Source organism: Hemicordylus capensis, chromosome 2 (genome assembly GCF_027244095.1).
Source record: "Hemicordylus capensis ecotype Gifberg chromosome 2, rHemCap1.1.pri, whole genome shotgun sequence".
In the NCBI taxonomy this organism is placed as follows: domain Eukaryota; kingdom Metazoa; phylum Chordata; class Lepidosauria; order Squamata; family Cordylidae; genus Hemicordylus; species Hemicordylus capensis.
In genome coordinates, this window is record NC_069658.1 from 214,143,811 (window position 1) to 214,157,771 (window position 13,961).

Here is a 13,961-nt window from a genome sequence, read left to right on the forward strand (position 1 = left end):
AGGAGTCGTTATGAAGGGGATTGAAAATAAACCTGCTAATATTATAATGCCCTTATAAAAATCTATGGTGCGGCCGCATCTGGAGTACTGTGTACAATTCTGGTCACCACATCTAAAGAAGGACATTGTTGAACTGGAAAAGGTGCAGAAGAGGGCAACCCAGATGATCAGGGGCCTGGAGCACCTTCCTTGTGAGGCTAGGCTGCAGCATCTGGGGCTCTTTATTTTGGAAAAGAGGCGGCTAAGGGGAGACATGATCAAAGTGTATAAAATTATACATGGAGTAGAGAGAGCGGACAGAGAGAAATTTCTCCTCCCTCTCTCACAACACTAGAACCAGGAGTCACCCCATGAAACTGAAGGTTGGGAAATTTAGGCCTGCAAGAGGAAGTGCTTTTTCACACAGTGCATAATTAGGCGATGGAATGTGGGATGTGGTAGATGAGGTGATGGCCATTAGCTTGGATGGTTTTAAAAGGGGCTTAGACAGATTCATGGTGGACAGGTCTAGCAATGGCTAGTAGCGTGTTGGCTGTGGGCCACCTCCAGCCTCAGAGGCACAATGCCTCTCAGTCCCAGTTGCAGGGGAGCAACTGCAGAAGGGAGGACATGCACATACCTATTGCCTGTGGCTTCCAGCGGCATCTGGTGGGTCACTATGTGAAACAGGATGCTGGGCTAGATAGGCCTTGGGCCTGATCCAGCAGGGCTGTTCTTTTATTCTTATGACATCACTTTTCTTCTGTGATTCTCAGATGTACGTACAATTTCCGGGTTACATAAAAATAATAATTACAAAATAACAAATTGTTGGACTCACTTGTAATTAAATAAACAGAGACATGTCATCCTTGTGTACTAGCCTTCAGAACTCCCTGTCTAACCATCTTTTGGGGGCAATTTTTTTACTTTCCCTATAGACTTCTATGGGGATTCTCGCCAAAAATCATCAGATTTCTTGAAGGAAATTTGATACTGAATCTGAGAATGGGATACTGAAGGGTCCAAAGGACCCGAAACCAATAGCTGTGGTTTCAGATCGGATCAAATTTAGATCTGATCTGGAATTTGTCATCATTCAAAGCCCTTTTAGATAGACCAGCAGTCTGATTCAGTAGAAGACAGTTTCCTAGAGACAATCCCTATCTTTGGATTTGTGTCCCTGGTAAATCCCTATTTGGGGTAAGGAGTGAAGCTCAGTGGAAATAATTTGCATGAAGAAGGTCTCAGTTTCAATCCTTGGCAGCATCTCCAAGCAGGGCCATCTGAAACCCTCGAGAGCTGCTGCAAGTCTGTGCAGAGAATCTTGAACTGGACGAACCAAGGGCCAGACCCAACAGAAGTCAGCTTTATATGTTTATCAGGGGCATCCAGAGCTCAGGGGAAGGGTATCTGTTTTGCATGGCAAATTCTCAGGTTCAATCCCAGGTCGAGCTGAGAAAAATTATTATCTGAAATCTTGGGAATTTGCTGCCAGTCAGTGTGGACAAAACTGAGCTAGATAGACCAAGGGTCTGACTCAGTAAAAAGCAGTTTCCTCTGTATCTTTTTTGGGGGTGGGGGGGGGGAGGAATGGGACCATACCTGTAGGTCAGTGGAAGAGCATCTGCTTTTCATGCAGGAAGTCCCAGGTTCAATCCCTGGCAGCATCTTTAGATAGGACTGAGAAAATTCGTCTGAAGCCCTGGAAAGCTGCTGCCAGTCAGAGCAGACAATCCTGAGCTAGAAGGACCAATGGCCTGACCTGGTAGGCAGCAGCTTCCTATGTTCCTACTTGATTAGAATATCATGAGAAAATTTGCTTGCGCTTCACACCATTCATAATTTCCTAAACATTTATTGTGTTCCACCTCTACTAATTTATCTCTGTTACATTTCGAAAACTTCAAGGCTTTAGCCGTTCCTGGTGACGCTCCAACCCTTTGACTATTTCAAGTTGTACTTTTCTAGGTGAAGGTGAGGAACAAACAAGAACAGGCCCCATGCCTTTGAATCCAAGCTCCTGTTTCTATTTATTCACTAACTCTCCCTCTCTCTCCCTCTCTTACACTTTGCCATTGTTCAAGGAACAAAAGCGAGATAAAAAGGACGCTGGTGTTTCATCGCTGGGCTGGAAATAGCTTCCTGGCAATGAATAAAGGGTGTCGGCGTTGTGACGGCAGCGGGGAGAAAAGACACTGTGAACCCGGGGCCTACAAGGTGGTTGTGTTGATGGTTGTTAAGTTCCGCGTGTTGGAGAACGTCTTGGTGTGAAGAGCTCTCCTCCCAATGTGTGTTTGTTCCAGGGCTGACCCATTGCAGGAAATCCAAACAGTATGCCACCCCCACGGATCGACATGAGCTTTCCCCGTGAATCGACATGAGGTGCGATCCAAGGGAAGTTCCTGGATCAGGCAATCTAGACCAACATCCTGTTTCCGATGGCGGGCCAGCCGAAATTAAAAAGCAGAGTACGAAGAAGACAGAAGAGAGGAGGAGAGCTGGTCTTGTGCAGGCGAGCAAGAATTGTCCTTGTTGCTAAGCAGGGTCTGCCCTGGTTTGTATTTGAATGGGAAACTACATGTGTGAGCACTGTAAGATATTGTCCTCAGGGGATGGGGCCACTCTGGGAAGAGCACCCACATACTTGCATGTAGGACGTTCCAAGTTCCTTCCCTGGCAGCATATCCAAGATAGGACTGAGAGAGACTCCTGACTGCACCCTTGGAGAAGCCGCTGCCAGTCTGTGTAGACAATACTAAGCTAGATGGACCAAGGGTCTGACTCGGTAGAAGGCAGCTTCCTATGTTCCTAAGACAGCACTTGCTTGCTTTTTCTCCCTGGCCTCTGGCAGCTAGATGTAGACTGCTCCTGGACTTGGAGGCTCCAGACCAAAGACCCACCTAACCCAGCATCACAAAGTGGCCCAATGAGTGCTTACATAGGTAGTCACCTTCTGCGTAGTCATACTCTTGGTCCATCTAGCTCAGTATTGTCTGCACTGCTTGCTTGCTTGCTTGAATTTGGGACCTTCTGCCACATGGAAAGCAGATGCTCTACTACTGGGCTATAAATATTCCTGGTGTGAGGAGCCAAACCTGCCTTCTACTGAGCCAAGCCCTTGGTCCCTCTAGCTCAACATGGTTTACCCTGACTGGCAGCATTTATCCCGGATTTTGGACAGGACTCTTTCCCCACCTTACCTGGAGAGGCTGTCAGGAACGGAACCTGGGTCTTTCTGCCTGGCATGCAACTGAGCCGTGGATACTCCTAGTGAAAATCTGAAACTGCTTCTTCCTGAGTCAGGCCATTGGTCCCTCTGTATAGCTAGAGGGACCAATATCGTCTACTCAGTATTGTCTACTCTGACTGGCAGCAGCTCTCTGGCTTTCAGACAGGGGTCTTCTCGTCAGAACTCTCAAGGCAGCTGGCTGGCTGTGTATCGTTAGCTGAGAGCCTCCTGCTGAATTCTCTCCAAGAAGTGGGGAAGAGGAGAGCTGGTCTTGTGGTAGCAAGCATGAATTGTCCCCATAGCTAAGCAGGGTCCGCCCTGGTTGCATATGAAAGGGAGACTAGAAGTGAGAGCACTGGAAGAGATTCCCCTCAGGGGATGAAGCCGCTCTGGGAAGAGCAGAAGGTTCCAAGCTCCCTTCCTGGCAGCTTCTCCAAGATAGGGCTGAGAGAGATTCCTGCCTGCAACCTTGGAGAAGCCGCTGCCAGTCTGTGAAGACAATACTGGGCTAGATAGACCAATGGTCTGACTCCGTATATGGCAGCTTCCTATGTTCCTATGAAGGATACCAATGCACAGATCTTTCCGCCGTTGCACCCGTGGCTACAGCTGCCTGCCAGCTTCTTCAGCTTGGCTGGGCTGGGCTGGGCGGCAGTTTCTCCAGCAACTTGTATTTATCCTGGAGGAACCTGTTGGGCACAGTCATTTATTTTCTTCCTCCCACCGGCAAGAACACAGACAGTTGCCTTTTGTTCACTGCCGCTCCACCCCGCAACAGGCCTCCTGTTACCGTATTGCCCTGCAAAAGAGAGTCCTGGATGAAGTTTGCTGGACTTTGCAAAATCCGATACTGCTCTGCCCGGGCCCGGGGTGGGCAAACTTGGTCCCTTCCGCTGTTGCAGGACTACGACTCCCAGCATCCCTTGTGGCTGAGAATGCTAGTCCGAAAAGAGTCGGAGGGCCAAGCCCACCCCTGTCCTAGGAAATAGAAGGCATAAAGCCATGCTCTCCTTGGGGCTGCGAGATACCCTGAAGGAGGTGCAAAAGGCCAAGCTCGCAGGGCAGGACATAGACAAGAGGAGACAGCCGATGAAAATCAAAGGGTTTGTGGAGGATGGCTTGAAAGAGTCCCAAACTGGGGACTCTGGCTTCCAAATCTAAGCACCAGAATCCTTATACTGCACCTCTCCAGAAGAGGGAGCAGCCGAGCTGCTTTCTGCTACACTTGGGTGCCGCCAGAACCTGATGGCCAGAAGGCGGTACTGCAGCTTTTGACCTATTGATTGCCAGGTGACCAAAAGGGCTAATCGGGGTTCTGCCGGCCCTATAAAGGCTCAGGCTCTGTCCTTTGTATCGTGGGAAGGTCAAACTGGCTTGGCTGCTCTGCTTTGCCTTCCTGCACCCACCTATCTAGTGATTACCTGCCTGCCTGACTTGGATGTGGCTGTACCTCCAAGCTCTGACACTCAACAACAACAACAACAACAACAAAAACTACTACTACTACTACTACTACTACTACTACTACTACTACTACTACTACTTATATACTGCTCTTCAACCCAAGTTCTCAAAGTGGTTTATATAGAAAAAGAAATGATTGATCTATCTATATTTCTCTTAGGTGGACCCATTGCTAATCCCACGTGTGGCAGCTCTTGCGAGAGTTCGCAAGTGAGCTGCCAGCAGGGAAAGAGGAAAGCAGCAGTGATGGCGCCAGGTGGGCAGGGATAAAATGATGGCGGTGGTGGGTGGTGGGTGGTGGGCGGGGGGGGAGAAAATGGCAGCAGTGGGGGGCGGTCAAAGAAAACAGCAGCAGACGGACGGGTGGCAGGTGGGGAGGAGAAAACGACAGCAGGCGGACGGGGGGCAGAAAATGGCGGCGGGGGGGAGAACTAGAGGCGCAGATGCTCTGTGCCCAGTCTAGCTGGTACATAAATAATAAGATGGGTCCCTGTCCCCAAAGGGCTCACAAAGAAACATAAGGCAGATACCAGCAACAGCCACAAGAGGGATGCTGTGCTGGGGTTGGAGAGGGTCAGTTGCTCTCCCCCTGCTAAATATCAGAGACTCACCCTTTTAAAAGGTGTCTCTTGGCTCAATTAGTAGGCATAACTGACACGCCTTTGAATGTCCTACAAATGTTGCTTTTGATCTCACATCTAAGTATAATTCTGATCTCTACACCAGGCCTATTATTGGCATTAAGGATGATTGCTGGCTTCCCCACAGCCGTGCCCCCTCCCCCCCATTTCACTTTCCTGTCAGAGGGACATTGGCGGGAAGAGCGGCATGTAATTTATGAGGTGTCTTTGCCTGCTGTGCCAGCGAGTGGCGGCGAAATGCAGATCTAACGAGCGCTGGACCTTTAACGAGACGCACGGCGGTGGCATGAATCTTTTTAATTTCCTCCGCCGTGACGCGGAAGGCAGCCTTCCTTCGGGAGCGCCAGTTCACCTGACAGCTGGAAGAAAAATACGGGATGAGACCAGCGTTGCCAGGCAGGACCGGTCTGGCAGTAAACAGCTGTCCTGCCAAATATTTTTTTTACTGGGAAATTGACAGAGGCAGAGCTGCAGTCGAGGGGAGAAACCGGAGGGGCTGGTGGAAGCAGAACTGGGTGCCCTGGAGTGAAGCCAGCAAGAAACCAGACATGCTGGAGGCAGTGACGGGGCCCACTGGGGTGGGGTGGAGTGGATAGGGCCCGAGCATCTGGTTAGAATGCAGAAGGTCCCAGGTTCGGTGTCCCTGCCATCTCCAGGTAGGGCTGCTGCCAGTCAGTGTAAACAATACTGGGCTAGATGGACCAGAGTCCTGACTCAGCAGAAGGCAGCTCCGTATATTTAGAGGAGACTCCAAGAGCCCCTGCTTGGCACGTAGAAGACCCCACGTTCAATCCCTGGCAGCATCCCCAGGTCGGGCTGGGAAAGACCCTTGCCTGAAAGTGGCTGCCAGTCAGTGTAGACAATACTGAGCTAGATGGACCAATAGTCTGACTTGGTGTAAAGACAGCTTCCGATAATCCTAACCAGGAATGTTGGGGTGAAATCAGAAAAGAACTGGGCACATTGCGGGTGGAGTCAGGGTGGAGCTGGGCATAATGGGGCGGAGCCAGGGGAGCTGGGGGCGTGGTCAGGGTGGAGACAGGTGGCCTGGGGTGGGTGCTACCATTAGGCCAACTAGGCAGCTGCCTAGGGCTCAGACCTGAGATGGGCACAGAGTGTAGAATGTCAATGCGTTTGCCTAGGGTGCCAAATAGTCCGGCACCGGCCCTGGGTCTGGGAGGAATCTGAACACGGTGAACCATCTGAGAACATTACCCAGTATTTCTTCTTGGGAGATATTTGGAAATTCTCTTTGGGTTTCAGGCTTTCCTTGGGAGAAACCCTGACATTCTCTTTCTTTATTCAGTTACTGGAGAAGTTCAGTTCTCACCGTCATTTGGAGTGCAGCCCAAAGGTGGAGTCCTGGGGAAGGGGCCAGGATAATTTCAGTGGCAAACCTTCTCTGTTGGGCCAGCCTTGACCTTTTCTCCATTTCAGGAACAAACACAGACTGCTTGGCCAGGACGCAACTTCCCCTGTAAAAGACCAGTTGGTTAACCATCTTGCCAAAGGAGCCAAACACATCGGCGATCTCATTCAGACTGGAGTCTCAGGCAGGAGGGCTGAAACATTCGGATGTCACTTGCCTGCTTGTTTTATGCCACTGTACAATGCTACTAGCCACCTAATGGCACAGCGGGGAAATGACTTGACTAGCAAGAGGTTGCCAGTTCTAATTCCCGCTGGTATGTTTCCCCTGGCTATGGGAAACACCTGTATTGGGCAGCAGCAATATAGGAAGATGCTGACAGGCATCATCTCATGTTGTGTGGGAGATGGCAATGGTAAACCCCTCCTGTATTCTATCAAAGACAACCAATGGGCTCTGTGGTTGCCAGAAGTTGACACCGACTTGACAGCACAACTTTACTTTACAATGCCACTACTCTAAGAACATAAGAACAGCCCTGCTGGATCAGGCCCAAGGCCCATCTAGTCCAGCATCCCATTTCACACAGTGGCCCACCAGATGCCGCTGGAGGCCCACAGGCAGGAGTTGAGGGCATGCCCTCTCTCCTGCTGTTACTCCCCTGCAACTGGTACTCAGAGGCATCCTGCCTCCGAGGCTGGAGGTGGCTTATAGCCCTCTGGCTAGTACCCGATGATAGACCTCTCCTCCATGAAGTGATCCAAGCCCCTCTTAAAGCCATCCAGGTTGTTGGCTGTCACCACATCTCGTGGCAGAGAATTCCACAAGTTGGTTATGCGTTGTGTGAAAAAGTACTTCCATTTATTGGTCTTACATTTCCTGACAATCAAATTCATGGGATGACCCCTGGTTCTACAGTAGTGTGATGGGAGAGGGAGAAGAATTTCTCTCTGTCCACTTTCTCCACACCATGCATGATTTCATAGACCTCTATCATGTCTCCCCGCAGTCGTCTTTTTCCTCAACTAAAGAGCCCCAGGTGTTGTAGCCTTGCCTCATAAGAAAGGTGCTCTAGGCCCCTGATCATCTTGGTTGCCTGACTAACTAACCTGAAGGTGGCACTGCAGAGGCCAAACCCTGTAGTGATCAGGTGGCACAGAGGGCCCCGTTGGGTTCCAGTTGGCCCTATAAGGGACGGACAGAGATGCTCAGAGACTGCCTGTCCCTGTCTGCCAGGCAGCCCAGATGGGGAGAGAATGGCAGACAGCATGGATGCACTGCACTCATCAATCCCGTTCCATGCAAGAGACTCTGCTCATGCTTTGATTCCCTCCAGCCAACCAGCCATGTCCTCCTTCGCTGCTGTCTCCGGCTGTTCTGATTCCTACCAGACGGCATGGCATTCAGTCTCCACACAGGGCCCGGCCTCTTCTCCCTGCCTCCCCCTGCTTGCAGGCCTTCTGCTGCTCTTCCCCTCTGCAGTATTAAAGCACTTAATACACTCAGCCAGCCCTCGAGTGTGGCTGCCACATCCTTGGAGTGCCCTCAGCTTTGTTAGGTGTATCGATGGAGTCGAACATTCCAGTTGGGGAGACACTGCACTTATCTGCTCTCAAGCACCCTTCACTGCAGCGGCTTATAAACGGGTGAGTTCACGTCTGCTCAGGAGCCGGGGTGCGGACGCACCTGCTTGGCGGATCTGGGCTGAACTGATTGCCCCTTGAAAAGCCAGAGCCTTGATACTGGATGACAAACGCCGAGTGAGCTGGGACTGAGATTTCCACCCACTCTGTTCCATTCTGGGCTCACAGAATATGAGAGTGGGAAGGGACCTTAGAGGTTTTCTAGTCCAACTCTCTGCTCAGTGCAGGAAACGATAATAGCATCTGACAGATGACCGCCTAGTCCCTGTTAGAAAACCTCCAGCCAAGGAGAGCATGGCACTGCTCAAAGCAGGCTGTTCCACTATCAAACAGCTCTTATCATCACTACTTTTTTTCTGAATGCCTGACCTAAATCCGCTTCCTTGTAATTGCAGCCCATTGGTTCTAGTCCTCATCAACAAGGGAGAACAAGCCCGCTTCTTCTTCTTCTATGTGACACTCCTCCAGCTGTTCTATGTGACATTCCTCCAATGACTCTCTTACTTCCAATGAGTCTCTCTTCTCCAGGCTATACATCTCCACCCCTTCAGCCATTCCTCATAGGACTGGGTTTCCAGACCCCTCCCCATCTTAGTCGTCCTCCTTTCAACCTGTTCCAGTTTATCAACGTTCCTTTTAAAATGCGGGCCCCAGAAATGGACCCTGTATTCCAAGTACGGTCTGACCCAGGGATGGGCAAAACGCTTCTAAAATGTATTTTAGATACAAATACCAAATACCTGAGCAAATGTATTTTAGATAGAAAATACAAAATAGTATTTTAAAGTATGTCTTAAAATACAAAATACAATGCCTGAAAAAAGGAAACAATTTTGAGATGTCCGTTACTTACCCAAACTTGTTTCAATTTCACATTTGAAAATACACGTTTTTCAAAGATTACATCACTCAAGTTGTGTCTTCTGGGGCTGTGACTCACCCCAGCAAAGAAAAATAACTGTTTTACAGGACCACTTGATTTTAGATTTGCATTATATCTTTAAAAATAGCCATCGGATAATGGGATACCCATCCAACATACTAAAGTGCTTGGATTTGTCCTGCAAAAATTGGAGCATTTCCAGCTTTTTAAACATTCCATCAGATCAATAATTCTAAAACATAATAACCTGTTTCTTTTTTCTGTGTTTGCTATGTTTCTCCATTCTCACCACCCTCCATGGGAGTCTGCAGGCTTTGGGGGGATGGATGGGTGGGGGCAAAATATACACAAATTATGCCAGATAGAAATCAAAATGCAACAAGATGTATCCCTGTTAATCCTGCTTAGAGCAGACCCACTGAAATGATTGAAAGTTAGTCAGGACAAAGGCTGAAATCCTATAGCTGTGGCATAGTCAAATGAGCAGCAAGTTGTATTTATAGTGAAGCAATCATATGGTCAAATCATATGGGGAGGAGGACAATTCCTTTTACCTCAATTACTCAATTCCCCCCTTTCCTCTCTCTCTCTCTGCTATTCTTGAAGCACTGAGAGCAGTTGAGGGGGGTCTTTTACAGGAGTGATTCAGAAGGATTCCCCTAAACCCAAGCTATTACTCAGTAAGAGAACTAAAAAAAGCTTCTAGTTGACATACAGATCAAAATGATTTATTTGTATATCCTCCTATCAATTAGAAAATAAAGAAAATGATCACTGCCTCATAAGCCAATGTGGTGTAGTGATTAGGTTGTTGGATAAGGGCTGGGAGACCCAGGTTGAAGCCCTCACTCAGTCAGATCACTGGATGATCTTGGCCACTCACTATTTCTCAGCTGCGCCTACCTCAAAGGATTGTTGTGAGGATAATATGGGGGAAAACAAACTTGGAATACTGTACATGGAATCATCTGCTGTGTGAGGCAATCTCTCCCTCCTCCCCCCCCCCGAGAGTGACCAACTTTACAGGCTGTTGTGAGTGGAAAGATGGCTTCTATATCTTTAGAGGTTTTTAGTCCATGGCTGCTAAATTTCCTGTATTGTTCTGTGTGTCCCACAATGATACGGAGGCTGTTCTGTCCTCACAGATCCCAGCACTCTCATGCGGCTTAACCCCCTTACTAAACCCGGTTGTTAGCCAAAGTTAAGTGTACCCTTAACTTGGCTGCCAGATATTGTGTGTCTCCTCGGACACAGAGATGGGGGAATACCTCAATGCACCACACACAGTGCATTGTGGGATACATGGCAGCCAGAACAATGAGTTCCAGCTGCATATCACTACACACTCTCCCATGGAGCTCTGATCATCTGGGCGCATGGGAGATGTGCTGAAGACCAGGGGCTTGGTCATCTGGGAAGAAGGTGAGTAAAAAGTAGCCTCCCCTCCCCTGCGTTCTCCCTGCCTGTTCTTGGCAATCGTGAGAATTGCCTCAATGTGTCCCACTCCCTCCACAGCCAGGTAACCTGGAAAGCCAGCTGAGCACTCTGCATGTCCTCCAGCACTCTGAACACAAAGCTCTCTAAAGGTAAATTACAGGCAGAGATTTTGTTGATGATTTGTTTTGCAGAGAGGAAAGAAATGGAAATTTGCTACCATTAGTCAGCCACAGTAAACAACAGGGGGCACAGAGCGGGAGATATTTGCAAACTACTCTGCAAAACAGCCTGCCTAAGCCTTAGGCAAGTTGCAAATTTACACAGAGACTGGACCAGAAGAACTTCAGCCTCTTCAGGTCAGGCCAGGTTTCTAGTTGCAGTGTTGCAGCTAGTGGGACAGAGAAACTTCAAAGCAAGTAAACTGTGATGTAGGGAGTTGTCATGCACCCAAAATCTGTGAGTGGGGGGAGCTGTTCCCTCTTGCCCACCCCCCCATGGACTCTCATGCCAACCTCACCCCTCATTTCCCAGTTTACTCTCAGGGACAGTCTCTCTCTCTCTTTCCCCTTTGTTTTTCAAACTTGGCTGGCTGACCAGTCAGCAGCAGAGTAAAACTATTCAAACTTCAAGGGGCAGCGAGAGAGGAACAGAACACATGAACAAGGATGCTTGGAAGCCAATGGGCTGCCTGCTTGCAATAAAAAGGCAGCTTCTGAAGCAAGAAAGCAAAGCAACTGTTGGCTGAGATGTATTTTGTTTCCGGCGATGTATCTTAAAAATACAAAATACCTGAGCAAATGTATTTTAGATACAGAATACAAAATACTTTCCTGAAAAGCATTTTAGATACAAAATACAAAAGTATTGAAAATGCTGGTATTTTAGATACCGCCCATCTCTGGCCTGACTAGCACAGGACAAAGTGGAACTCTTATATGGTCTGGGCACAATGCTTCTGTTGATGCAGCCTGAGATTGTTTTTGCTCTTTTGGCAGTTACATCACACTGCTGGCTGATGTACAACTTGTTGTCCACCTCCGTCCCTTTCACCTTGTACTCAGGGCAGTCTGAGGCCCCTCACGCCGTGACTTGTGTCTGGCGGTGACACTGGCAGCTCCTCCATCTATGGCCTCCTGGGCTGGCAGGTAGACTGGGGTATACTCTGGGCTGTCGGCAAGATTCTCATGAGACGCTGGGACGCTCTCACAAGAGCTCACGAGAGTCTTGCAAAAGTTCGGGCCGAAATCTTTGCTGTAGCCGAGATCTCGCGAGAACTGCCCCATGTCAGGGGCTTTATATGGATCAGCTGGCCCATGATGGGGGTCCAATGCCTGAGGAGGGCTTGGACGAGCTGGAGCCCCATGAGTCAGAGGGGAGCTTGGAGTGGTACCTTCCATACTGGGGACCTTGTGAATGGAACAAACCTCTGACAGGCCAAAGCTCCCTCCCCACCTAGACTCTGAGGCTTGGCTGGTCCATCCAGACACAGAGGGGAAGCGTGACAATACGATTTTGAAAACAAATCCCAGCATGGGAGCGTGGGCAGCTTGGCTTTGATCTCATGGCATTCCCCCCTCTCTGTGCATTCATCGAGCACTGCGGAAAAAGGCCCTTTTACTGAGACCATAGCTGTGATCGCATCAAGATATATATTTTGTGCAGGGTTTTACCAAAGCACTTAAAAGATCTGCATGGAAAACCTTTGGTGCAACTTGATATGCAATCACATGGATAGCATTTCTGGGCAGTGCTGTATCAATGCACATAATTATGCATGCACATCCTTAATAACAGAACCTTGGCACAACCACATCTAGGATCCTGTGTGCCTGTCCTCCCCACCAGGGACATAATTCCACATCAAAGGGGCCCGGTAGCGTCTGGCATGCATGCAGCATCAGAGGGGACCCAGGTCTGCAAATGCAGACGACTTGTTCCTTTGGTACAGAATGTGGATGCTTCACTCCACATTTCCCCATTCCCTGGGCATATTACTTCATGGTCCAGATTGGATTAATCTCATCTCTGTTCTCACTTGGATTTCAACGGGAATGGCACTGGTCCCTACCAGGTTCCAAGCCTCTCTTCCCCATGCCTCTCTCCCCGGAGTTGAACTGTAAGCCCTTAGGGGGCAGAGCTCTACCTTGTTTATGCTTACGAGTACGAATTTGAATACGACCAATATCTAGATGCTGCTTTCCAACAAAAGTTCCCAAAGCGGTTTACATAGATAGAAATAAATAAAGTGCAGTGCGCATCACGTCTCTTGCTGCAGAGACTATGCTGGATTATCTTCTGTGGGCCCTCCTCATAACAATGGAGGTCTATGTCTAAAAGGTACGAGGGGAGGGGCCTGGCCCAAGCTCCACCCACTGGCCCCACCCCATAGGCCTGGAAGACCACAGCCCAGCTGGACTTGTTCCCCTCATGCTATTTATGCTGTGGGCGGCGTCTTGTAGATGATAGCTAAGGCCACCCTCGAGGGCTCCTCTCTGCAAGATCCCCATTCTGTTCATAGCCTGGGCCACAAATCATATCAAGAAGGACTGTGTTGCAATATCCCATCCATGTACATATGCACACATGTTCACGTAGAGGCCAGAAAAGGTGGGAAGGAGAAAGCATACATGCCGCGTACACCATCTGGATAGGAAAACCATGGCAGAATGGAGAGTTGGGAACATAGGAAGCTGCCATCTACTGAGTGAGACCATTGGTCTATCTAGCTCAGTATTGTCTTCACAGACTGGCAGCAGCATCTCCAAAGATTGCAGGCAGGAGTCTCTCTCAGCCCTATCTTAGTGATGCCAGGGAGGGAACCTGGAACCTAGATGCTCTTCCCAGAGCGGCTCCATCCCCTGTAAGGGGAATATCTTGCACTGCTCACACATCAAGTCTCCCATTCATATGCCACCAGGGCAGACCCTGCTTAGCTAAGGGGACAAGTCATGCTTGCTACCACAAGACCAGCTCTCCTCCTCTCTCTCCTCACACTTCTAGTTCCTAAAGCTTTGGTTCCACTTCGGAAAGGAATATTTTGGAAGGCTCTCATGCAGGAAGACAACTGGAGGTGGAGAACTTTCCAAGTAGTCTTACGTGTGAGAATTTGCAGTTTTGGCAGAGACATCCTGAGAGGCCTGTTTTCATTCTTCACACAACCCCAGGCTGGTTCCAGGCAGAAAAGAGTGTTTGCCCCAGAGCTGGTATTGCTATTGCTGATGTGGCAAGGTCTTTTCGGTTCCATGTCACAAGCTCCCAAATATTGTAATTTTCATCCCCCCGCAAAGAGAACCCTATTTTTGCTGGCTGGATA